The sequence below is a fragment of the Dasypus novemcinctus genome, chromosome 14 (genome assembly GCF_030445035.2).
Source record: "Dasypus novemcinctus isolate mDasNov1 chromosome 14, mDasNov1.1.hap2, whole genome shotgun sequence".
NCBI lineage: Eukaryota > Metazoa > Chordata > Mammalia > Cingulata > Dasypodidae > Dasypus > Dasypus novemcinctus.
Window position 1 is genome coordinate 64,865,012 of NC_080686.1, and position 24,338 is coordinate 64,889,349.

The window sequence follows — 24,338 nt, forward strand, 5'->3', positions numbered from 1 at the left end:
CAGTATTGCACGTGGGCCAGCTGCACATGAGTCAAGGAGGCCTGGGGCTTGACCGCGGACCTCCCATGTGGTAGGTGGATGCCCTAACCACTGGGCCAAGTCCACAGGAATGCAGTATTAACACATAGGATAATATGGATGAGTCTTGAAGACCTTAAGTTGAGTGAAGTAAGACAGTCACTGAAGGACAAATATTACATGACCTCACTGATATGAATTAAGCAAATTGAGCAGACTCACAAGCTAGAGTCTGGAAGACAGGTTTACAGGAGACAGAAAGGGAGTAGAGTGTGATGAGCTAATGTCCAGACAGGCAAAATCTACAGTAAGATTGAAGGGTGTAGTTGTACAAGTGGATGAGTGTGACAGTGGTGCAATGATGTGATTGGGTTTGGTGGTGCTGGTCTATGAGGGGGAGTAGGGTGCATTGGACTATCCATGGAACTAGGGAGCGGGTTGGGGGAAGGAGCAGGTGAACTCTGGGCATTGCAGGTCTATGGTTAAAAATAAATGTTGGGAATGTACTTTTGACAAATATGGTAGAGGAGGGTACTGGTATAGTGTGTTGGATGTGGGGGCTGGTGTATATGGACAGGGCATACCTGGGGCAGGTTTCCGTGGAATATGTGAGTGTTCATCTTGTCACAGTGTGTTATAACATTGGGTGGAGACCCACATAATATACATGAAAATATCAAACTCCCATCCTGGAGAGTCCTGCTATGTTCTCAATTAGAGGGACAAGAATCCCTTGAGAACACAGGCAGTACCTAGTGAAAGAAAACAAACAAATATGTCAAACCCTCAATATTATTACAAGTAACTATGGATCTTATTCTTCAAAAATTGAAACTTAGTGATTACCATAGGTTCTGAGGGGAGGAGGGTAAGAATAGAATAGGTAGAACATAGGGCATTTTTAGGGCATTAGAATTGTTCCACATGATCTTGCAATAATGGATACAGTCCACTTCAATTTTCATCAAAACCTATAAAATGCACAATCCAAAATGTAAACCATAATGTAAACCATTGACCAAAGTTAGTAGCAATGCTTCAATATTTGTACATCAATTGTAACAAATGTACTATTTGCATATAAAATGTTATTAATAGGGGAGATGGGAAAAGGGGGAGGGTGTTGGATATATAAGAATCTGGGAATCCCCTATATTCTCTATGTGACTCTTCCGTATCCTAAAGCTTTGGAAGATACAATGAAAAAAAAAAGATGCTAGGGAAATATATGTAAGAAAATGTCACTGTACATACAAGACAACAGATCTACAAATTTTTGTTTGTATATTATTGGTTATTTTAAAAATTATTTCATTTTCTTATAAATTTTATTTGGTTATTTGGTTGGCTTCATTTTTGGGGAGGATTTGGGTCACAGAAGGGTAACAACAGTGGCAGGGGAGGATCAGTGCAGGTTGTCAGTGATGGGGGGGATGCATGGGAAGAGGTTCACCTAGGATATGCATCTAAGGCATATGAATATGTTCAGGTGTTCATGGGGCATTGTCTTGGTGAGTGGAAAATCACACTATAACTGAAAGAAGATTAAATTCCAATCCTGGGGAGTTCTGCCACATTCTCTAATAGGATAGCAAGAACTCTCCGAGTGCAAGCACAAAGACTAGTGAAGAAAGACAGACCATTACACCAGGCCCTTGATATTGATGATGTACTTATGAACCTTTTCTTGTGAAATTGAAACTGAGCCTAGTACTATATACTGCCTAAGAGTTATCTCCTGAAAGCCTTCTTGTTGCTCAAATGTGGACTCTCTCTAAGTCAAACTCAGCATATAAATGCACTACCATCTACCTGGCATGGGACATGACTCCCAGGGATAAGCCTCCATGGCACCAAGGGATTATTACCAAGTGCCAACTAGCAATGCATCCAGAAAAAGAGCTTGACCAAAAGGGGGAAATGGTAAATACAAGTGAGTTTTTATGGTTATGAGATTTCAAAGAGAATTGGGCAGTCCTTCCAGAGGTTACACTTATGCACATCTTAGCAGGATCTCATTGACTGCCACAGTAAACAGTGCCTCAAATACCAGGGCTCCTGAGGACTCTAGAGACTTTCAGAAACTATAACCAGGTCTGACAGCTCAGCAATTTGGTACCCTGTCAGTGGGCCTTACTTTGGAATGTATGCTCCCCAATGTAATAGAGTTAGACTCATTTATAGGGTCTCTACATATGGCTCTTCTCCCCCTTTTATCTGAACTTATAATTGGCACTATACTTGATAAATATATGTCCCAGACAGTTAAAACTTTGGTCCATCAATGTGCCAGTTGAGCCGTGAATTTCAGCAGAGTTGCAACACCTACTCTCCAGTTCATTGGACTCACCCAGGACAACTAACAAGGAGATGATAATGGACAACACCCATCCCAAGGAACAGAGAGTGTCTGCAACTGCAAGCAAGATAATTCTATCCATTTGCCCCATGGAATCTAAGCTTCCTCTCAGTTAGAAGCAAAGTGGGCATCACCACCCGCAAATCCTCAAGATTGGGAAATAAACAGTGGACTAAAGTAGACTTATTATTATTCTAGCAATTAAAGAACTCATCAATAATACAAAGGCAGCAGCCACCAAAGGTTCTGAGGGATGAAAGAAGGAAGAATAGATATAATTTGAGGGCATTTTCAGGACATTGGAGATGTCCTGCATGACATTGTAGTGACAGTACAGGCTATTGTATATTTTGTCATAACCTACAAAGTTGTACAGGACAGAGAGTAAAATACAGTAAGCTGTATTCCATGGTTAGTAGCAATGCTTTAATATGTGTTCATCAATTGTAATAATTGTACCACACTAATGAAGGAGGTCTTTAATGTGGGAAAGTGTGGATGGTGAAGGGAGTAGGGCATGTGGGAATCCCTTATACCTTTTTATATAACATTTATGTAATCTATAGTTTCTATAAAAATTTAAAAATTAAAAAAAATTTTTAAGAGGTGTCAGGGAATGAACCTGGGACCTTGTACATCTGAAGCAGGTGCTCAGCCACTGAGCTACACCCACTCCTAGAAACTTTAATGCATCACTCTCAACAACAGATAGAACATATAGTCAGAAAATCAATAAGGAAATAAAAGACTTGAATGATACTCTAACCAAAATATATAGAACACTTCACCCAACAAAAGCAGAATATACATTCTCTTGGTACTTGATCACTCTCTGAGATAGACCATATGTTGGGTCACAAAACAAGTTTCCTTAAATTAAAAAATACTGAATTTATACAATGTATTTTCTCTAACTGTAATGGAATGAAGCTAGAAATCAATAATGGAGGAAGAAAAGGAAAACTCACAAATATGTGGAAACTAAACAACCTACTCTTAAACAACCAATAGGTTAAAGAGGAAATCCAAAGTGAAATTAGGAAATACACTGAGGTGAAAGAAAATAAAAATACAATATACCAAAATTTATGGGATATGGTGTAGGCAATGCTAAGAGGGAAATTTAAAGCTCTTAAAGACTACATTAAAAAAGAAGAACAATTTCAGATCAGAGACCTAACCTCAAAACTGGAAGAACTAGAAAAAGAAGAGCAAACAAAACCTAAAGTTAGCAGAAGGAAAGAAGTAAAGATTCAAGTGGAGAGAAATAAAAAAAAAAAAAAAAAAAAAATAGAATCAATAAAGCCAAAAGTTGGTTCTTTGAAAAGATCAATAAAATTGACAAACCTTTAGCTAGACTGACAAAGAAAAAGAGAAAGTGCCTACAAACAATGAAAATTAGAAATGAAAAGGCAGGCATTACTGAAATAAAAAGGGCTATAAAAGGTGACTATGAACAACTATACACCAATGAATTAAATAACCTAGATGAAATGGGCAAATTCTTAGAAACACACAAACTATGTATATTGTCTCAAGAAGTAATAGGTCTCAATAAACCAATTATTTGTAAAGACATTGAATCAGTCATCAAAAATCTCCCAGAAAAGAAAAGCCCAGGTCCAGATGGCTTCATAGGGGAATTCTACCAAATATTCCAAGAAGACTTAACTCCAATTCTGCTCAAACTCTTCCAAAAAATTGAAGAAGAGGGAACACTCCCTACTTCATTCTAAGAAGCCAATATCACCCTCATAACAAAGCCAGATAAAGATACCACAAGAAAAGAACTTACAGACCTAAAACCTTTATGAATATAGAGGTAAAAGCCCTCAGCAAAATACTAGCAAACCAAATCTAACAACATATTAAAAGAATTATATACCATGATCAAGTGGGATTTATCTCCGGTATTCAAGGTTGGTTCGACATAAGAAAATCAATGACTGTAATATACCACATTAACAGAATGAAGGGAAAAAACCACATGATCAGTTCTATTGATGCCGAAAAGGTATTTGACAAAATCCAGCACCTCTTCTTGATAAAAACACTTAGAACACTAAGAATAGCAGGAAACTTCCTCAGCATGATAAAGGACATAAATGAAATATTCACAGCTAAATTCCTACTTAATGGTGAAAAATGGAACGCTTTCCCTCTAAGATCAGGAACAAGACAATATTCATTACCATCAGATGGAAAATGATTGTGTATGTAGGTCATATGATGTTGTAACTGGCAAACAAGGTACAAACCAATATTTTTACCTCTTTCACTGGCTTTCTTCCTTCCTAGTTACCTTTGTATGTTTACATTAAATATTGGAGATCCCAAAGACTGGTTTCCAGGTTTGTTTGTTTTTTTTCCCTCATGACAGCAGTTCTCAATCCTGTCTGCACATTAGAATCACCTGGGCAGTTTTTTTTTTTAAAAACTCCCCCAGGTGACCCTATTATGCAACCAGGATTAATAATCATTCTTATACATGCTCTTTAGGTCAGGGGTTCTTAACAAGAGGTCTGTGAGCTTGAACTGAAATTCAAAAATAAAGAGTATTCTTGTGGGGATATGTTGGTGCAGGTGTGATATATTTATTAAATAATACACAGTATAGTTTGGATTTAGTAAGGGGTCTTTGATTTTCACCTGACTGGCAAAGGGATCCATGGAACAAAAAAAGTTATGAACCCCTGCTCTAGGTGATCCTATCTACCTCCATTGCTTCCATTAAAATCCATAGCTAGACATAATCAAATCTACATTTATCCCTTACTGATGCTACATCTGCAACCCAATCATCTCACAAGTACCTAAAAGTAACAAGTCCAAACCTGATCTCATCATCCTCAAACTGCTCTTCCCCTCCCCTCATTTTCTTCTCTCTGTAACCGGTAAGACCATGAATTCAAGTGCTCAAGTCAGAAAGTTGAACGTCATCCTTAACTCTTCCTTCTACCTCATCATTTCTCCCATTTAACTGATAACTGAATTATATCAATTTTACATCCTAAATACATCTAGAATCAGTCCTCTTCTCTCCATATCCTGGGCCACAACATGGTTACCATCTAGTTTATTTAATATAGGCATTGGTATATGGTAGACCTGAGTCTGAGCCTTGGCTCTGCCACTTACTTTTTATGCCACAGGGTACCATACCTCTCCATGCTTCAGTTTCCTCATTTATAAAATGGAAATAAAACAGCACCTAACTCACAGGATTCTTGCTAGGATTAAATAAGATGTTAGATTTAGGGGTTAGGGGGTCATGAGAGAAAATCACTGTTTATAAATCGGAGGAAAACTTTTTCTCTATTTACCTGGTGGTAGCTCTCTCAAAGCACACTGGAGGCTCAAGTCAGAAGAGGTCACCCTGTCAAAAATAAAGAAAGTTAAAGTCTTAGGTTACTAGGAACTCAATGTTCCCTCTGCCAGGACTGCATTTTTTACTCCCTACTCACCACCACCTGAATAACTCCTGTTTGTCCTTCTAATCTCTGCTTAAGTGACACTCAGTTAGACCCTCCCTTCCCCTTGACCATCAAAAGCTCCCCTATCTCCACTCCCAAAACAACTTGCACATTTTTTTGGTAACATCATATATGTAACTACTTATTCAATATCTTATCTCCCCTAAAAGCTCAGGGACGATGTCTGTTTTGTTCACAGCTGTATCCTCAACGTTTAGCACAGTGCTGGTCTCATAGTAGACACTTAAGAAATATTGATGTAGTAAATAAGTTAATAAGGCCATTCCTCAGCCCCTAGGCTTCCAACTTATCTTGTGTTCATACTGAGCATTCAAAGGCTTCATACTTCAATATAATATTTCATTGACCCAACAACAAGGATTGTTAGAAACAATGTTATTTTATATACCAATAAGAAAAAAAAAATGCTGCCATTGAAGTACAACTCAATGCTTTCTAAAAATTAGAAATTTCATACTTATTGAAAGCTCTTATATAGATATGTGTTTTTATCATATCCATAACAAAGAAAAATATAAGTGATTTAAATTAGTTTAGGTATTCCAAAGACTATTTCACATTCAAAACCGAACTCTTCTGAATCACTCTTTGACTCAGGGTCCAACAACTGTGTTTTCCCACACAATATTGTCCTCTTTGCCATGAAGAAATTTAGTGAGGGGGCATTCCTTAAAAAAGTGCTCAAGTATTACCTGGGATTTGCTTCTGAACTGCTGGCATCTTTTCACAAGTTTTGATATTGGCCAAAAATAAAATCTTAAAATGAACTGTCAGCAGAAGTTTTCAGTGAACACCTAGGACTTGTATTTTTCTCTCAAGTGATCCTCAGATGGACTGCTGACCAGAACACTGAGGGGTTGCACATGTGCTGTCACACAACCAAGAATAACTACCAAGTCCACACAGCCACGTGCAAAGCACCTGACTACCATCTGACCAACTGCAATATAACACCATCAAAGTATTAAAACATGAGAAAAATAAAACATGTTTTAGAATCAGTGGAATATGAGACTTCTCAGAAAACTAAGGAGAGTTAAAAGAAAGAATACAAATTCATGCTCTATCTCTCCTCTTCTCCCCCTGCTTTCCTCCCTCCTTTCCCTCTTTCTCATATGTACACTCTCACCTACACACACACACTTATGTACTCTCACGTGGTGAGAGGCAATGGCCAGAAATTCTGTCTCCCAACAAGCTGGAGTGATGGGATAAGTACACAAAGCCACCAGCTGAGGGAGAAAATGAGGGATGAAAGCAGCCTGCATGCCTCCAGCCCAGCCCTGACACAGGTGTCTTCACCCTGGGGGAAGCAAACATCTAATTTTCTGCTAGTCCTGCCATGACTCCAGGGGACAGACTTTAACTGAGCTCTCAGAGGACTCTCTTCTCCCTAAACTACTCTCTTCTCCTTTTGAAACACCTTTTCGAAGGATAGCATTTTTTAACAAATGGAATTTCTTAGAAATGTACCATCATAATAGAGCAGAATGGACTACAGCGTCAGAGGTTTCCTAACTCCCCATCCAGCAATCCAGAGCCTTAAGGACTGTTTGAGAATACTCAGCCATAGCTGGGACACCACTGGAAAAGCCACTAGGCTCCTTTGTGCCTCAGTTTCCTCACCTGTAAAGTCAAGATAATGGATTAGATAATGTTCAGGGTCCCAGAACTAAAGAGATGATGCACTGAAATGGGAGCACTTAATGATGAGACTATTTATAAGGTGTGTACAAACTTAAGGAAAATCACCAAGGGATAGTGAAGCACCCCAAGGCTAGCAACAAGCGAGAAGCCATTAACAGCCTGAAGGCTGAAGAGGGGAGCAATAGTTGTAGACCTGGGAGGGGACTCTACAGGAGCTGTGGGCATGAGTATGGGCCTGATAGCTGTGGATGTGGGAAGGGGATGCCTCACAGAAGCTTTGTCTTTTGGTAGAGAAATACACCTCTGCAACCTGCAGCATCAGGAGGGACCCCGGGAATAAATACTCCAATTTCTCTCTCTTCCCACATTCTGATCTCCTGCAGGTGACTGGCATTGACAAAATCCAAACAGAAGCCAGAAGGCAGAGAAGCCCATCAATGTGGCCCATAGAAACCAGCCTCCAGGGCCCAGAGTAGCGTGGAAAGGGGATAGGGCAGGGGGACGGGTAGATCTGAAAGGACAGAAGACTGTTCAGCACATATAATCTCTGAGTTCCCATCAAGCACCAATACACTATGGAATTTTGGATACAGAATTAAGCTTACCATACCAAGAAAAAGTTTCTAAATATGTACTTTCAAGACTTTAGGAAAATCCACCAGGATGCAGTTTCTCATCATTCAAGCAGCTTAGCTCAGATAACAACATTTATTTTCTGCTCTTGGAGACAGCTCAGAATTAGAACACCACACTAAACAGTCCCTTTTTTTCTCTAACTGAGCTCTTAAAGTGTAGTGGGATTCTGTTTTGACCTAGTAATTGCCATTTCTTCCACCCTGGGCTTTGCTATTAGCCCCTGAGATCTTCCCCTTCTCAGCTAGTGGAAACTTGCGATCAATGTCCACTCCTCACAAAGAGACGTCCCAGCAGGGGCAGAGAAAAGACTCAGCTTTTTAAAGGCTAGGCCCTCAGAGTCTCAGGGCATAGATAACACCTGGAGAGCCAAAGCAGTGCTCCCACTGCCACCCCCACACACCCAGATCAGAAACCGTTATTTTGTATTGGAAGAAAGTATAGAAACGAAACTCAGATTGAGTAAGTAGACTTTGTGGTTCCTGGGAAATGTTTCCCTGGATCCTTTCCCCACCAATGCCAGACAGTAAATGGTAACTGCTACGTGAGTTCTCTCCCTTAACTGGGCTCATGATCCAAGTATCAGCCACCCACTGCAAGCACACTCTCCAGTGGCAGTGAAGTCTCTCCAGTGCTCAGGAGCCATGAGAGTCTAAGTCCTAGAATCAAGGTCCTTTCCAAAGTTGCCTTTTGATGGTTGCTACTAAGGAAATTCCTAGATCGACTGCGCTAAAAACCCAGGCAGTGGTGTTGATAACAATTTCTAGCATCCTATTTTTTCCTGAATTTAGAGGTTATGTCTTGCTCTGCACATGGGGTTTTGCTGTAACCAGCTAACGTTCAACTGGGCAGCACCAGACATTAGAAAAATATCATACTGTGCCATAAAAGCTCTCTCAGAGTAGAAAGGAGTCACAGTGGGTTAGGAAGAAAACTCATTTGGAAAAAAAAAGTAAGTTTTCAGAGTAAAGCATTTCTTTTCTTCTTTCAAACAAGTTAGGTTACTCCCATGAAGCTTTATAAAATGAAAGAAAACTCTTTAACCTGTGACAAGTAATAAAATAAAAGGTGAGGCAGAGGAGAATGCCATCCTGTCCATTCTGAAGGGGGTGTCTAGCTGGGGCTAAGGTTTAGTAATGAACCAGCTGGGCGACTATGGCCAAATTACCTACCTCTCTGTGTTTCGTCATCTGCAAAACTGCCAGGAGTTTGGAGTAAGATAATTATCGATGTCCCTTCCAGCTCCAAGATTATATTACTTTCAAGTTGGGAAAGGGATTTTCCCATTAGTTCACTGTCCAAGGACTTGCCATTGAAAAATGAAGCAAAGAAGAAAGAATTGCCAATGTAGGCTAATGGGGCTCAAGTTGAGAATATGTCTAACAGAAAAAAACATATTCTTTGGATCTTGTCATCCTGCTTTGATGTGACCCAGGCTGCATTCCCATCTCAAATGATGCCATATGAAAGAACTATTCCATGCATCTCAAGATTGCCCCCACCATAAAAGGAATTCTTCCAAGTGGCTCCTCTGTAATATTATACAGAACTTTTCCTTATGTGACAGTGTTACTCAGCTCCAGACTTCAAATCTAGATGAAATTATTACAACTGGATGATTTGTCAAGTACTAGGTCTAATACTTGCTGCTCTTCTGCTAGAATCCTTACAAACAAGAATGCTACATCTAATGGGAAATTGAATGGGAAAAACAAAGCACAGCAAGCCTAATTGTAATATTTAACTGTTTTTGAAAACCCATCATCTAAACATAGCAGAAATAACATTTTCAAAACTGTGACAAAGTCAAAATGTCTCCCAAACATGAAAAAATAAGTCTGTCATGAGTAATTCAGAATAAAGCAATCTGTCAGTTGTAAAAATGCAAGCACTCCTTTATAAATAGTTTGTGTGCTTCCAACTTTCTCAAGAAATACCATATTAACATATCAAAAATATTCAGGAATAATTCAATCAACCTCAGAAACACTAATGAATCATAGACCATTCAGGTTTAGGCCTATTGCCCTGGAATAATTATTAACAGCTCTACTTTTCATTATCAAATGGGCCCTGCTTTGGATGAAAACACTCCGTGATCTGCTAAAATCCTTTAAAGATACTAAGGCTTGAGACTGTAACCATAAGAAGACTCATTCTCTCTCTGTAGATACTAATGTTTTCTCCTTTCAAGAAAAAGGAGTGTGTGTGTGTGACTGGAATAAATGCTGGCTTCCCATGAGTCCTAGACTTGGGGGAATGTCACATTCAGGGAAACACAGACCAAAATAATTAGTAAGTATAATCTTTATACTCTGGATCTTGAAGAATACTATAAAGGATCCAATACATAACCCACAGTAAAACTTCTTAGAAGCTTCTTCCACCTCCTGTTTAAGCCTTTCATGCCTTAGAGCTACTGGGTTGGAGTAGGGAGAACCTCAACCTTTTTAAAGCTTCAGGGTCACCTTCTAAAGCACACGCCCCTCTCCTCCCACCCCTTCTTCACTTTAGCCCTTTACCTTTCCCAGACTCTCCCTCCTGAGTTATCTAGAAGATTTGGCAAAGATGAAATTTCTTTAAAGGAGAAGGAAAGGGTACGAGCCTGAGTGGACAAAGACAAAATTCTTTTTGGAGTGGGTAGAAGAGGTAGGACATCAAACAGTAGATGTTAAAAATTTGTGTCACTGACACACACATCACAGTCACTAAACAAAACAAAAACAGGCAGAGAAACTATGCTAGATTTAAAAAGATTAAAGAAACAAAACAATCAAATCCAAAATTTTTTTAGGAAAATTGAATATGGACTAAATATTAGATGTTTTTGTGGAACTGTTAATTTTCTTAAGGTACAAATAATGATATTGTGGTTAAGTAAGGGAATGTCTTTATTCTTAGAAAAAGCATGTGGAAGTATTCATGGAGGAGATGTAATGATGTCTACAGCCTATATTCAAGTGGGTCAGAAAAAAATGTGAACATTTAAACATTTATATTACACACATCCCCTATGTGTATATATGTGGAAAGAGACAGAGAGAGAAAGGAAGCAAATATGGCAAAATGAAGGGAATACTACTGTTTACTGTATTATTATGACAATTTCCTGTAGGTTAATTTTAAAAATAAAAAGTCAAAAATGATAAATAATAAGTAAATAAATTCCTCTTCACATGTATATTAGATATTCCACACAATACTAAAGTATTCTCCTTTGAAGCTCTAACTGCACTTAACCATGAAGAGGAAACAATACTCACATCCCTTCATGTTGGGATTGTTTACTAAATCCTCTTGGAATCCAACCTTCTGATGGGAAAATAATAGCTCTGGGCAGCGCCACTGAGAAAATTCTCCCATGCAGGAATCCAAACTAATCCTTCTCAAAATTCCTGATGGCGTGGCAAGTGGCCACTTGTGTCAGTAAAAGGTAGTCTCTTTTCTGTTAACTCTTGCCCACCATATGTGGGCTATACTACCCCTTGTGCTAATGATCAGAGATACAAACCTGAGTCTCAATCCTCCAGTTGTTTATTTCTATGACGACCACTTAACTTTTCATCCAAATCAGAATACATTTGAGATAGAAGGAATTGTGTGAGCAAAGACCAAAGTAGGAAAGCACAGGGTATAACTGGGAAATGGAAGCTATCAAATACAGCTGATCTGAAGAGATATTCTTAGGAAAGATGGGAGATAAGCCTAGAGAGGTAAGCTGAACCACAGTGGAAAGTTCACACTTCATCCAATAGGCAATCGAGAGTCAAAAAGTTTGCTGAGAAAGACTTTGAGGGTCTTGAAAGTCAGGCTGAAGAATTAAGGCCAGACGGCTCTTTTCAGAAGACTTCTCCTGGGACACCAGTAAATCCATATCACCCAGCCTACAAACATGAATATATAAACCAAAAGAAAACCGTAACAGACACTGATATCATAAGCATCTCAAAACCACCTTAATCTTCTCTTGTGAATGGTGCTGTTTAATATGCTGGCTCAAGCACTATTTTTGCTGTCAATTTTTCCATCATAAACCTTCTCACAGAAGACATAGTACCAAAAAGCTACAGTCACAAAAATAGAAATGATAGAGTTAAAATGTTCAGAAATTTGCAGAATTGTCCTAGTCAGAGAGAATGAAAACAGAAAGCACAGATCTTGGGCTAAAGGAAAAGACAGATACCAAGAGGGAAAGGATATGATCAGTTTCTTCGAGGATGCAAAATTACATTTTAAAAGCAAGGTTCATTTTAATGCAAGTCCCTCTATCACACACAAAGAAGCTTGAAGTAATATACATTTAATAAAATTATAGTTTGCCTAAAGGTCAGTTTATAGATGTTTATTAGATTACATCAAGAATTTCGGGGGGGGGGGCAGTAATTATGGCAGTATTTCAATTGTTAAATTTTATCACAGATATTTGACTAGACAAGAGCACATGTCTCACAGAAGAAAAAGTCATTCTAGAGAAAACTATTGATATCAGATCTTTCCGGAAAAGGTGGACAACAGAGCCAAAGCAATCTCACTTCCAGAAGAGAATAGGCTAACAGGAAGCCAGTGGTCTGGTCTCTAAAAACAAAGCCAGGAATATTTGTAAACAGAAAACACATATTCCCTTTCTGTGGTAGGTGTGCCTGCTCTTCAAAACATATCTACCAGTCAGTTAAGGCCATGAGTAAATGGGAGAAAAGGCTGACCTAGAGAAGCAGTTTTTTGAGTTTTAAGTTCATGTAGTTTTATTTGCAAAAATGACATTCAGGAGTAATATCCACAAAAAGTAAAGCTGGCACCAAATTCCAGAGACTCACTGGACAAAAAGGAGATACTTTGAGCTTTCAAAAAGATCACTGTACATAACTGAAATCCATCAAATATGGGCACATCCATAAGTGCACAGAGATATAAATGTATAAATATACACCTTCAGAGAACAGTAGGGAACCACTTCATTAATTTGAAAACTAGGAAATAAAGGAAAAGAATCAAATATTTGTCCCACCTTTTCTATGTAAACTACCTTTGGGTAACCTAAATGCACACGAGGGGAAGTATCTCTTTATAAGTATGCCAGCTTATGAATGAAAAAAATGTCAGAATTAGAATATCAACATTGTCCAAACTCCAAAGAATAAATGAACTAAGTAATGAGCATCAACATTTTTTAACAACAAATAGAGTGACAACATAGATATTATATGCTTCTAATGGAAAAACATCTAAATTCTTGCTAAAGGAATTAAACTCAAACTTGATCAAATCTCTAGACCCAACTACTACTTTTAAGGGAAAAAACCCAGCAGAGGACAAAGGAAAACAGTGAAAGGTACCATGAGTATGCAATCAGCAAAATCCAGACATTTAGAAACTCTACAGGCCAAATGTCTGGGTTCAATTACAAATAAACTGTAAGAAAAAGAAAAAGATGGAGGAGGAATCTGTAGACTAAAAAATACTTAAAAGGTGTTTCAATTTTTATTTTTAATGGAAAGACTGAACTATAGTATCTAGGGATACACATTTGGGTAATTACTATAAAAGTCCAAGTAATGGTTACTTATGATGGGAAAGAGGGGTTACATAGAATGGGATGGGACACAGAGGAGGGGCTTTTACAGTTTTATTTCTTGGCAGTTTTATTTCTTGATCTGGGTGGTAGTTACAAATGCGTTTGCTTCAGAGTACTTCATTAAGCTATATGTTTAATTTAGGGGGTTTTGTATCCATGTTTTATTTTACAATAATGTAGTTATACTTGAAGGAGAAGGAAAAGGAGAAGGAGGAGGAGGAGGAAGGAGGAACAAAAATTTATTTCTTGAACATTTCTTAGAAGCATAAAAATTCTGATATTTCCCAAAATTTTGGAGGGGTGATAAGTAAATGAGGAAATAATGATGCCTATTGTGGGGTTGGGGAGGCAGGTTTAAAATACTAAGTAAATTTCTAGGATCAATAGAAGAAAAAGCCACTTAGGGAGAAATATAATTTAGCTAAGAGTGCCAGATAGAAAAGATGTTCACTGATAGATAGAACTTTAAGTCCTCTGTTCCCAATAAATACTTACATGATACCCAAAGGAGTTGTAGTCTACCCCCCCCCGCCCCCCCGCCAAGGTACATATGGAGATCCTGTATGGAGCCTGGAGCAAGCCCTATATGAAAATCACAGCTCAGAGCCCTGGCGTTTGGGGATAAAACCAGCCTTTTCTGTTAATTTTCTCCCTTTAAGAAGCATCTGTTCCTAGGATCTTGTGAAGGCAGAGCTCCTGGCCTTGGAATGCTCAGTGACCGTATGATCCGAGCTGCCCACCATAAACTGGTTATCATTTGATTCACCAAGCCATAAAATCAGGTAAATGCAGCCAACGCTGTTACAATGTGGAATTGATATATAGGATAGATCTGTAGCAGTTCCTAAAGGTAAAAATAAGTTGCATAAGATGACTCAAATTCCTATGGCCACCTACTCCTGCTACATTGCATCTTCTCCCTCGACTCACACCTATAGTCTCATGGAAAATTCCCTGTGACCAGGTGGTGGCAGGAAAAAAAAAGATTCAGGCAAGTTTTACAGATGATTCTGCATTATAAGAGTAGGCTTTTTGCATATACACTCAGGAGTGGTCCCGGAAAATAGTGGAGAAAGGAAATCCTCCCAGTTGGCAGAACTTCACAGTACATCTGGATATTTTCTTTTAGACCAAAGATAGCCAGAGGTACAAATCTACACAATCTTACAAGCAGTGGCTAATGGTTTGGCCAGATGGTAAGACACATGGAAAGAAGAGAATTGGAAGACTGGTAACAAGGAGGACTGGGGATAAGGCATGTAGATGACTTTTGGAATAGGCAAAGAGTACAAAATATTTGTATCTCATATGCTTGTTCACTAAAGAACATCCATTGCAGAAGAGGCTTTCAATAATCAGATGACACATTCTGAGGATGTCAGTCAGTCTTTTACCAGAAGGTACCCTGCATTATGGGCTTATGTTCAGAGTAATCCTGGCAACAGTCAAGAAGGCTATGCATAGATTCAATAATGTAGACTTTCCCTCACCAAGGCTAATCTGGCTGTCAACATTACTGAGTGCTCAACCTGCTGATGGCAGGGGCAAACAATGAACTGGGTGGACCAGCTAGTCATCTGGCGGTAGATTGATTACATTGGACCCCTTCTACTGTGGAGAGGGCAGAGATTTGTCCTCTCTGGAATAAACACTTATTCTGGAAATAGATTTGCCTCTTGCATGAACCACCGTCCATGTACTTATAATATTCACTATCATGGTACATCTCACAACATTGCATCCAACCAAAGCACTAATTTCACAACAAAATTGGCTCATAGCCATGGAATTCTCTTGTTTTAACACATACTCCATCACCCAAAAGCTGCTGGCCTTACAGAAGGGTGAATGGCCTACTGAAGACTCAACTATGACACCAACTGGCAGATAACGTTTTGAAAGCTTAAGGGCACTATCTTAAAAATGCAGCATATACTTTGAATCAACAATCTAAATAGGGTGTTAATTCTTTCTTAGCTAGAATACATGGGCCTGTTCTTATTATTACACCTGATAAACTACTTTAAAAAAATGCTTCCTGTCCCTGAGATTTTTTAGCTTTGCTAGTTTAGGATGATTATTTCCCAAAGACATCTGTAATCAGAGGCTTCTCTGGGTGCCGTGTATTACTTCTTTGCCCAGTTGTAAAAGTTAATGGAAGGCTTTACCAGACCAATAAAGGAAGGGATGACTAAGGACACAAACTCTTAAGGATGAAGATTTGTGTCAATCCATCAAAAAAACAATCCTCACCAATCAAGGGACTAGTTAAAGGCAAAAGAAATATGGGAGTGGGTAAGGGAAGAAGAAAGCATAGATGTGGTGATGGATATAGACACATAGCTATTTAGATAATTTTTATATATGTAAATGTATATATAATGGTCTTGTGATCAGTTGCAGACTGGAGAAATATAGCAGCTATGTATGCTTTTCCTTGTTATGCACATATTTGTATGCAGAAATAAATTTCCCACTTTTTTTCCTTTTTCCTACTCTGTCATTTAAGGAGTGTTGTTAGTATTTAAGATTTAGTCTTTAAGGTTATAAAATACATGGGGTTTGGCTAACCTATAAGAAGAATTAACATCATCAAAATATCTATGCACTAACTGATGGGATTTTGTGTCTCCAGTTTCAGAGAGAGGGTAAGCATGTCTTCATTTGTTCAAGGGATAGTTGTATCAGAAGACTTTCAAAGTGCCCAATATATGCCCATTATGATGCTACCCATTCTATATGAGTAGAAGGCTGTGCATGGATGCAGAGGAGACAGGGGTGGACTGTGCCTCATAGTGTCTGCTTTCTCTCAGTTCTACATCCACCTTATGAGCCTTCTTCTCTATTATTGGGGAGGGAAGTTAGCATACCACATTTTCCAAACTAACTTCCCAATTGGCTTCCTATTCAGGTTCTATAAATGGGAGGCACTAAAGGGAGTCTGGAAGACAGGAAGAGGGAGAAGCATTTTTGTTTCTTCGGGTTTCTGGCCGTGACTCCTCTAGCAATGTTGGGTGGCAGTGATAGTCGTGCTGTCATGCTCCCTACTGTGGGCTTATGGGCTCCTGCTCAGACCCCTTGGTTCTAACAGCAGCAATGGACTGTGAGTCAAATGAGCGCAGACTGTTTTATATATATTTTTTTTTTTTAAAGATTTATTTTTTTATTTATTTAATTCCCCTCCCCCGGGTTGTCTGTTTTCTGTGTCTTTTTGCTGCGTCTTGTTTCTTTGTCTGCTTCTGTTGTCGTCAGCGGCACGGGAAGTGTGGGCGGCGCCATTCCTGGGCAGGCTGCTCCCTCCTTCGCGCTGGGCGGCTCTCCTTATGGGTGCACTCCTTGCGCGTGGGGCTCCCCTACGCGGGGGACACCCCTGTGTGGCAGGGCACTCCTTGCGCGCATCAGCACTGCGCATGGGCCAGCTCCACACGGGTCAAGGAGGCCCGGGGCTTGAACCGCGGACCTCCCATGTGGTAGACGGACGCCCTAACCACTGGGCCAAAGTCCGTTTCCCAGACTGTTTTATATTTATGTGTCCCCCACAGAGTCCAGCCTAGTGCTAAACTCACAGTAGGCACATGGCTTAAAAAAAAACCTTACATAGTTTACATAAATTTATATAATTGTAGAATCAGACACAATCCAGTCCAAGGCCCTGCCCCATTGTACAGGTCCCATCCTTTTCATCTTAAATTCAGTAACCTCTATTTTTTATCTAGTCTGTGCGAGGAGAATCATAGAGACTGCTTCAAAAACATAGACCATCCTAAGGGCATATGCTTTTTGGGATAACAAAGTTCTTGTATATATTAATCCAAATTTTTAAACTTCCACTCATTGGTTTTGGTTCTGTTTTCCAGAACAGAACATGTTCCCTCCAACTTTCTAAGTTCACTTGTTTTTTTTCCTATTTTACACATATGATAACACATGTAATAGCACATGTGTGTCTGCCATGAGGCAGCAAGATTTTCATTGAGAAAATCAGGGACATGGATTAAGAGTATCAATATCTGTTGATATTTGACACTCAGCAGTGTAGCAAGTGGCCAGAGGTCTCTATAGCTAAGGAAAAGATAGCAGAATTTAAAAATTAATTAAAATAGTGAGCCAGTGCTTATTCCTGGGGCCCCCTGAGCATCTAGGCCTTTAGAAATAAATATTCCTTCCCATGTTCACAAGATCACTGATGGTTTCCCATTAGGTGACTACTTATCTCTTTAAGATTCTCTCCCAGGTAATCACAATATTTACTATGACGATGAAGATGAAAGCTGACTAATAAAATTTCAGGCACAAAAGCCTATCAATTCACAATGATTTCTAAAGTTACAGAGGCAGGATATGGTCTCATTCTTGAAATATTTCTAGAAGCATTCACCACAACCCCTTCGTTCTCTAACCGTACAAAGTGTTATTTATGCCACAATGCTATACTGTTGCTGTAGAAACATAATTTTTAAAAATTAGTTTAAGAAACACAGAAACTATGACAAAATAAATGTCTCTGGTGAAAGATCAAAGCCTGGACTGGCTTGTCACAGGAACTCCACTACATGAGGCTACCTTCTCAGCTGGTGGTGACATATCCCTTTGGCAACTGCCTTCATTGTCTTGGTTCTTATATGAGCTTACTATGTCTTTGATAAAGAAAAAGCACTTACATTTCACCTTAAAAAGAGAAATGTAAAAATAAATAAGGGTCAGGAAGTGATCATTTGTAAAGAATAAGTGTAAATTGTCAATAAACATATGGAAATATATCTGTCTCACTCATTATCAAAGAAAAGTCCAATCAAAGCAATGTAACAAGCTACTTTTTCCACAACCAGTGAATGTGAGCGGAAATAGGCACTGGTACTGCAGGTAGCAGTGTAAGTTGCTCCAAACTTTCAGAAGATTTGTGTGGCAATACCTAACAGAACCCTTAAAAAGATTCTTTATATATATTCTTTATATATATATATACACACACACACACACACTTTAAGATTCATATATTTTTGTCCAGAACCTTTACTTCCTGGAATATAGCCTAAAGAAATAATTGTAAAATGAGCTGTCTTCGTTTCCTGGTTACTATGACAAATATCACACAATAGGTTGGCTTAACAATGGGAATGTATTGTCTCACAGTTTAGGAGGCTAGAAGGCTTCCTTCCTCCCAGGGTTGGCAGCGTTCTGGCTGGCTGGTATTCCTAGGGGCTGCCTGGCTTCCCATTACATGGCAATGTCCTTCCCTTTCTCTTGTGTGTGCAGGGGGTTGGGGTAGGGAGGGTCCTGCTGACTCCAGCTTCTGGCTCCTCCCTCCTCCCTGGGGCTTTCTCTTTTTGAAGCCTCCAGTAAGAGGATTAAGACCCATCCTGATTCAGATGGCCATACCATAACTGAAAATAACATCTTCAAAAGGTCCTATTTACAATGGGTTCACACCCACAGGAATGGTAATAAGAACATGCTTTTCTCCGGGTACATCATTCAACCACATGGGTACATAAAAAATTGTGTACAATAGTTTCATCATTTGTAATAATTTTAAAAATTGGAAATACCTAAATATCAAGCAATCAGAAATCATATTATAGCTCATCTGGAAGGCCGGCAATCTATTCAGATGTAGTTACATGCAGCAGCCTCTACTCTAAGCAACTTATAAATACATTAACTAATTTTATCTTTATTATAACCCTAGAGGTAAATACTGATACCGGATCAAAACGTGGGTTCATTCTCCCCATGTGCTTTAAAAGCCAATTCCTGAGATATCAGGGTTTCAAAGAGGGTTCATTTGTTTGTGCAGACAAAGGAGGTCAGTTGTCTTGGACAGTCCAAAGACTCTCTCCTCGAATTTGCAGAAATGTTAATATTTTATAACATCAGGAGGTTAATGAGTAACTGGGGTGGAGTTTGCACAGGTTCTTTCATTTATAAACATTAAGGGGCTGAGCAGGATGGGGTGGAGATGAATCACAAAGTGATAATCATCAGAGATCAAGGCATCAGGGAGAGAGGGATGCTGAAAACAAAGGTCACTTATAAGGTTTTCCATATGGTATCAAACAGAGGAAGGTGGAGTGCTCACCCTTTTAATAGAAATGCTCATTTACAAAGGTAGGCTCTGTCTGGATAATCAAAATAGCAGGTCCAAGTGGCCATATACAAGGGTAAGATCCACCTGGAATAATTACAATGGCAGATTTTTAGTAGGAAATGACCACATACAAAGGATGAAGTCAGTCTAGCTGATTTCAGTAATTTCAGATATTAACCTTTTTGGCTAATTTTAAAAGCATCTATATAATGTTTCAGTAATCATAATTATTTGTTCATTCTTAACCCTAGTTACAATACTAGTATTGTCCCTTTTAGAAAACTAAGGCATAGAGAAGTTAAGTAACTTGCCTAAGGCCACAAAATTACATGATATTGAGCCAGTATTCAAATTTAGATAGCCTGGCCATATACTCCTTTCTCTTAATCATCATACCATTATACTACTGAAGAATATTTAATGACAAGCTTTAAAAATCTCAAAATATACTTGCAAAATTTTAAAAATAAAGTTATCAAATTATAGTTCATAGATATTATATATACTTAGTATGTACCTAAAATAGATAAATTTATATGTGTGTGTATATATAAGTGCATGTGTATATATATATATATATCATCCATATATATGCCAAAATATCAAGTTGTTATTTCTAGACATTGGAATTCTGGGCAATTTTTATGTTCTTATTTCTTTTATATTTGTAGTCTTATTTTTTACAATTAACACACATTACATCTATAATAAAAGATACAAGAAAGTGCTCAGTACCATCACTTCAGTATTCCTAATAGGCCACTGCCTTCAGCATAGAACTTGAGAGGACCCAATGCTTAACCCACCCATCTGGGAACAAATTCAAGGGCTTCACATCAATTTACCTGTTTCTTCACCATGAGATACAATTTTTTTTTAGTTTTGATTTTCATGAAAACAAAAGAGACAAGAGTCCTCACCTGAACTGATGATACTTTATAATTAAAAACACCTTGTATCAATAAAAGATTTTTATTATTTTAATGCCGAAAATGTCCAATATGTGTCCAAATATGGTCTCTTTATTTCCCTGGCTTCACCCCTAAGTCATCTGAGTTTATCAGTGTGCAGTTATTCAAACTTCACAAAATCCCCAGCCCTCAAGGATAGTGCTGCTTATTATAGGAACTTATGCCACATGACCCATTGGGATTTCCTGATGGCCTTTGCCTTTGGTACTGAATTGTCCCTGGAGCTCCTCAATGGTAATTCCCAACTGAACCAATTTTGATATTTAAGTTGCCCAAGGAAATGGGTGAGATGTGACAGAAATTAAACTAGCACCTTCCCACACAGACTCTGCCCCCACCATCCTGAAAGAAAATGTCTATATGTCAGCGGGACAAAGGCAATATTTATATTTTCTCAAAGAACATTCTCTGCTCTTGTAAGAACTGTTTATCACATGGTGCTCTGCGTGAGGCTTGCCGTCTGTAAGAAAAAGGTCAAGTCTGGAAGCCTTGTGAAGGATGCTGGCTCAACGTTCATTAGGATCAAGCACAAAAACTGCCTTGGTAATTTTCACCACTTGGCATTTGGCAGCCTTGATTATTCCCGTGGCAGGAAAGCCCCTAGAAGCCCCAAGTATAAAGGCTCTAGATTCTGCAGAACTGAGCAGAATAGTACATGAATGAGTTTGGGTGGCATATCCATAGTCATTAGTAACCATTCCACAATTTTCTCACAATTCACTTTAGTGATATTGCTGAGTCCTCTGAGAGCTTCAAAACCACGAGTGTTGTGGGCAGAATTCTAAGATGGCCCCTGAGATTCCCGCCTCCAGGTGGATACACCTGGTACATTATCCTCCCCTTGAGTGAATTATGAATCGCACCCTCGATTAGATTAGATGGCAAATGGTGATGGGATAGCCACTCCAGGCTAGCAGACTAGAGAGGGATCAGAAGTCAGAGAGACGCATTCCTGCTGGCCTGGAAGAAAGCAAGCATCCATACTCAAACTGCCTGTCGGGGCCTTTGGGCAAGGAACTTTAGGTGACCTCCAAGAGTTAAAATCAGCTAAAATGAGACCTCAGTCCTACAATTTTAAGGAAATAAATTCTGCTAACTACCAAGGAGCTTGCAAGGGGGCCCCAAGCCTGAGATGGAAATCACAGCCACTGTGGCCATCTTGATTTCAGCCTTGGGAGACCCTGAGCAGAGGACCCAGCTAGTCCCTGCTGGACTCCTGACCCGTGGAAACAGTGAGATCATAAATGTATGTTGTTTTAAGCCACTAAATTGTGGTATTTGTTACAAGCAATAGCAAACTAATACCACGACCATGTGGTGACCCTGTTAGATTATGTGCTACTGCATTCCTTCTCACAATTCCACTATCTCATAAGGAAGTAAGACAAGCAACTTTGACAAATTTGTGTCATATTTTCCACCCCCATTGACGGAGTCTAAGGAGAGTAACAGGTGATACGTGTATACTGAACGTTCATATCCAATCTCATTTAAACCTTACATCATTAATATGAGAGAGGCAGGGCCACAGTGATTAGGAACAAAGACTATGCAGCCAGATTGCCTGGATTTGACATCTTGCTCGCCACGTACTGGCCAGATGAGCTTAGGCCAATTACTTGACCACCCTGTGCTCATTTTCTTCACTTGTAAAGTAGGGATGTGATAGTACCTACTCCTTGGATCTTGTGAGAATTAAATGAGTTTATATAAAGCCTAGCTCATAAGAAGCACTTGGTGGATGTTTACTGTTATTGTTATCAATAGTTTTTAATAAACAAATTATGAAAGCCAAGTTACCTTTGTTCACTTCGCACTATAATATGCAGCAACAATTACGGCCTGAGGTTTTTAACTGGCTCTATAATGGTACAGTTGTGCATTATCCTAGAGCAGGCATTCTTAACCTTTTTTGTTCCACCGACCCCTTTGCCAGTCAGGTAAAAACCATGAACCCCTTACTAAGTCCATACTATACTGTGTATTATTTAGTAAATACACCACACTTGCATCAACATGTCCCCACAGAATGATGGTTTTTTTTTGTATTTCAATTCAAGCTCATGGACCTCTTGTTAAGAAGCCCTGTCCTATAGTAAGGTAGTCTGTGGCTGGGGATGGATGTGGCACACCCTCTAGCTATGTCTTAAGAAGAGAGGGGGAAACAGGTAAGAAAGAATAAGCTTCTATATGTACCAGTCAGAAGCACAGACCAAGGGGCGAGCAGGTGTGATTTGCTTCCTTTGGTTCCCTTATAAATACACTTGATCTTAGCCAAAAGGCTGAGAAGTAATCCCCCTTGTAAACAGAACCCTGGTTCCAACTAAATTCTGGGTTTAAGACAAGAACATAGACACAGGTGGGTTCCTGCCACAGTAATCAGTTACAGAACCTGCATCACCCAGCAATCTAGAGCACAGATGGCTGATTTGATGCCATGTTGATCAACTGCAAGAGGTGTTCCTTTCAGGTGGACTCAGCAATCGTAAAACCATTAAAAACATCTCCTCCAAAGCCATCTGGTTGGTTTGGGTGTTGGGGAGTTGTCACAGCCTCCTGTGTCACTATCATGTCCATAATATAAAAAGGTAATAATGATCTTGAGGATGGGATTGCTCAAGGCGAGCCACCTAGAGTACCTGCCTTCATAACCTAGAGACAGACTCCTCAAGGAACATTCTTTCTAGTTCATAGTTTACACCACTAAACGATTTTATGTATGTCAGGGGTGCTGTGGTTCAAGGGTGGTGTTTTTGTTCTTTGGCGCTACTGTGGTTACACTCTGTAAAGGTGTATTATCCCAATGTAATTAAGGAACATTATCAGTCTAGTTAAGGTGTATTATCTCAGTGTAATTTTTTACTCCATTAAAGGACCATTGGCCAAAGGCCCACTTAGTAGTGAAACATACACTAATATTTCTATTTAAATTTTAAAGAACAACCTTTATTGAGGGGGAAAAGGGGGAAAAAGTGTGAGTGCCTAAGTAAATACCTAATTATTGCCTTGTTTTTTTGGTATAACAAAGTCCAGCTCTTTTGTCCCCTTCCCTCACTTCTACAGCTTTTGTGCCACATATAAAGATATGCCCAATGTTCCCTTTCTACCTTTCTGGTATTTCCTATCCCCCTCCCCAGTAACCAATCAATCATTGACATAGGAAAACTCCAACCAAAAGTATATTACCTCAACTCTCAATGCATTAGAGTATATTTGTTTTTTTCAGAGTTTACCTTATTAGCTCTGGAAGATGTCTTAAAATATCTCAGAAGAGATAAAGCTCAAATGCCTCCAGGGGCTACTCAATTAACATGAATGGTATAATCTAAATTGGAATGAACAAGCTAAATGGATGACTTGCCTTTTCAAAAGCTGTGCAAATCTAAGGCAACAGCCAAACAAAATCCCACTATCAGGTCATGTGTGGCCTGGGACCACTGGTATGTAATGACCCTGACCTAGAGAATAGGAAGCTCTTTCATATTCTACTGTAGACTTACTGTGATTCTAGCAATGGAATAAATTACAACATTGATGTGGAGGGAGTGGCCACTAG

General features: G+C 39.1%; 1 protein-coding gene across 16 annotated transcripts in view; it reads right to left on the minus strand.

Annotated features, from left to right (window-relative positions):
- NCALD (neurocalcin delta) overlaps positions 1 to 24,338 on the minus strand; it is a 420,474-nt gene that overhangs the window by 315,803 nt on the left and 80,333 nt on the right. For all 16 annotated transcript variants that reach the window (XM_058275830.1, XM_058275832.1, XM_058275835.2 and 13 more), the window contains one exon: positions 5,701 to 5,753. The gene's annotated coding sequence lies outside the window, so the exon portion shown is untranslated. The remainder of the gene's footprint in view (positions 1 to 5,700; positions 5,754 to 24,338) is intronic.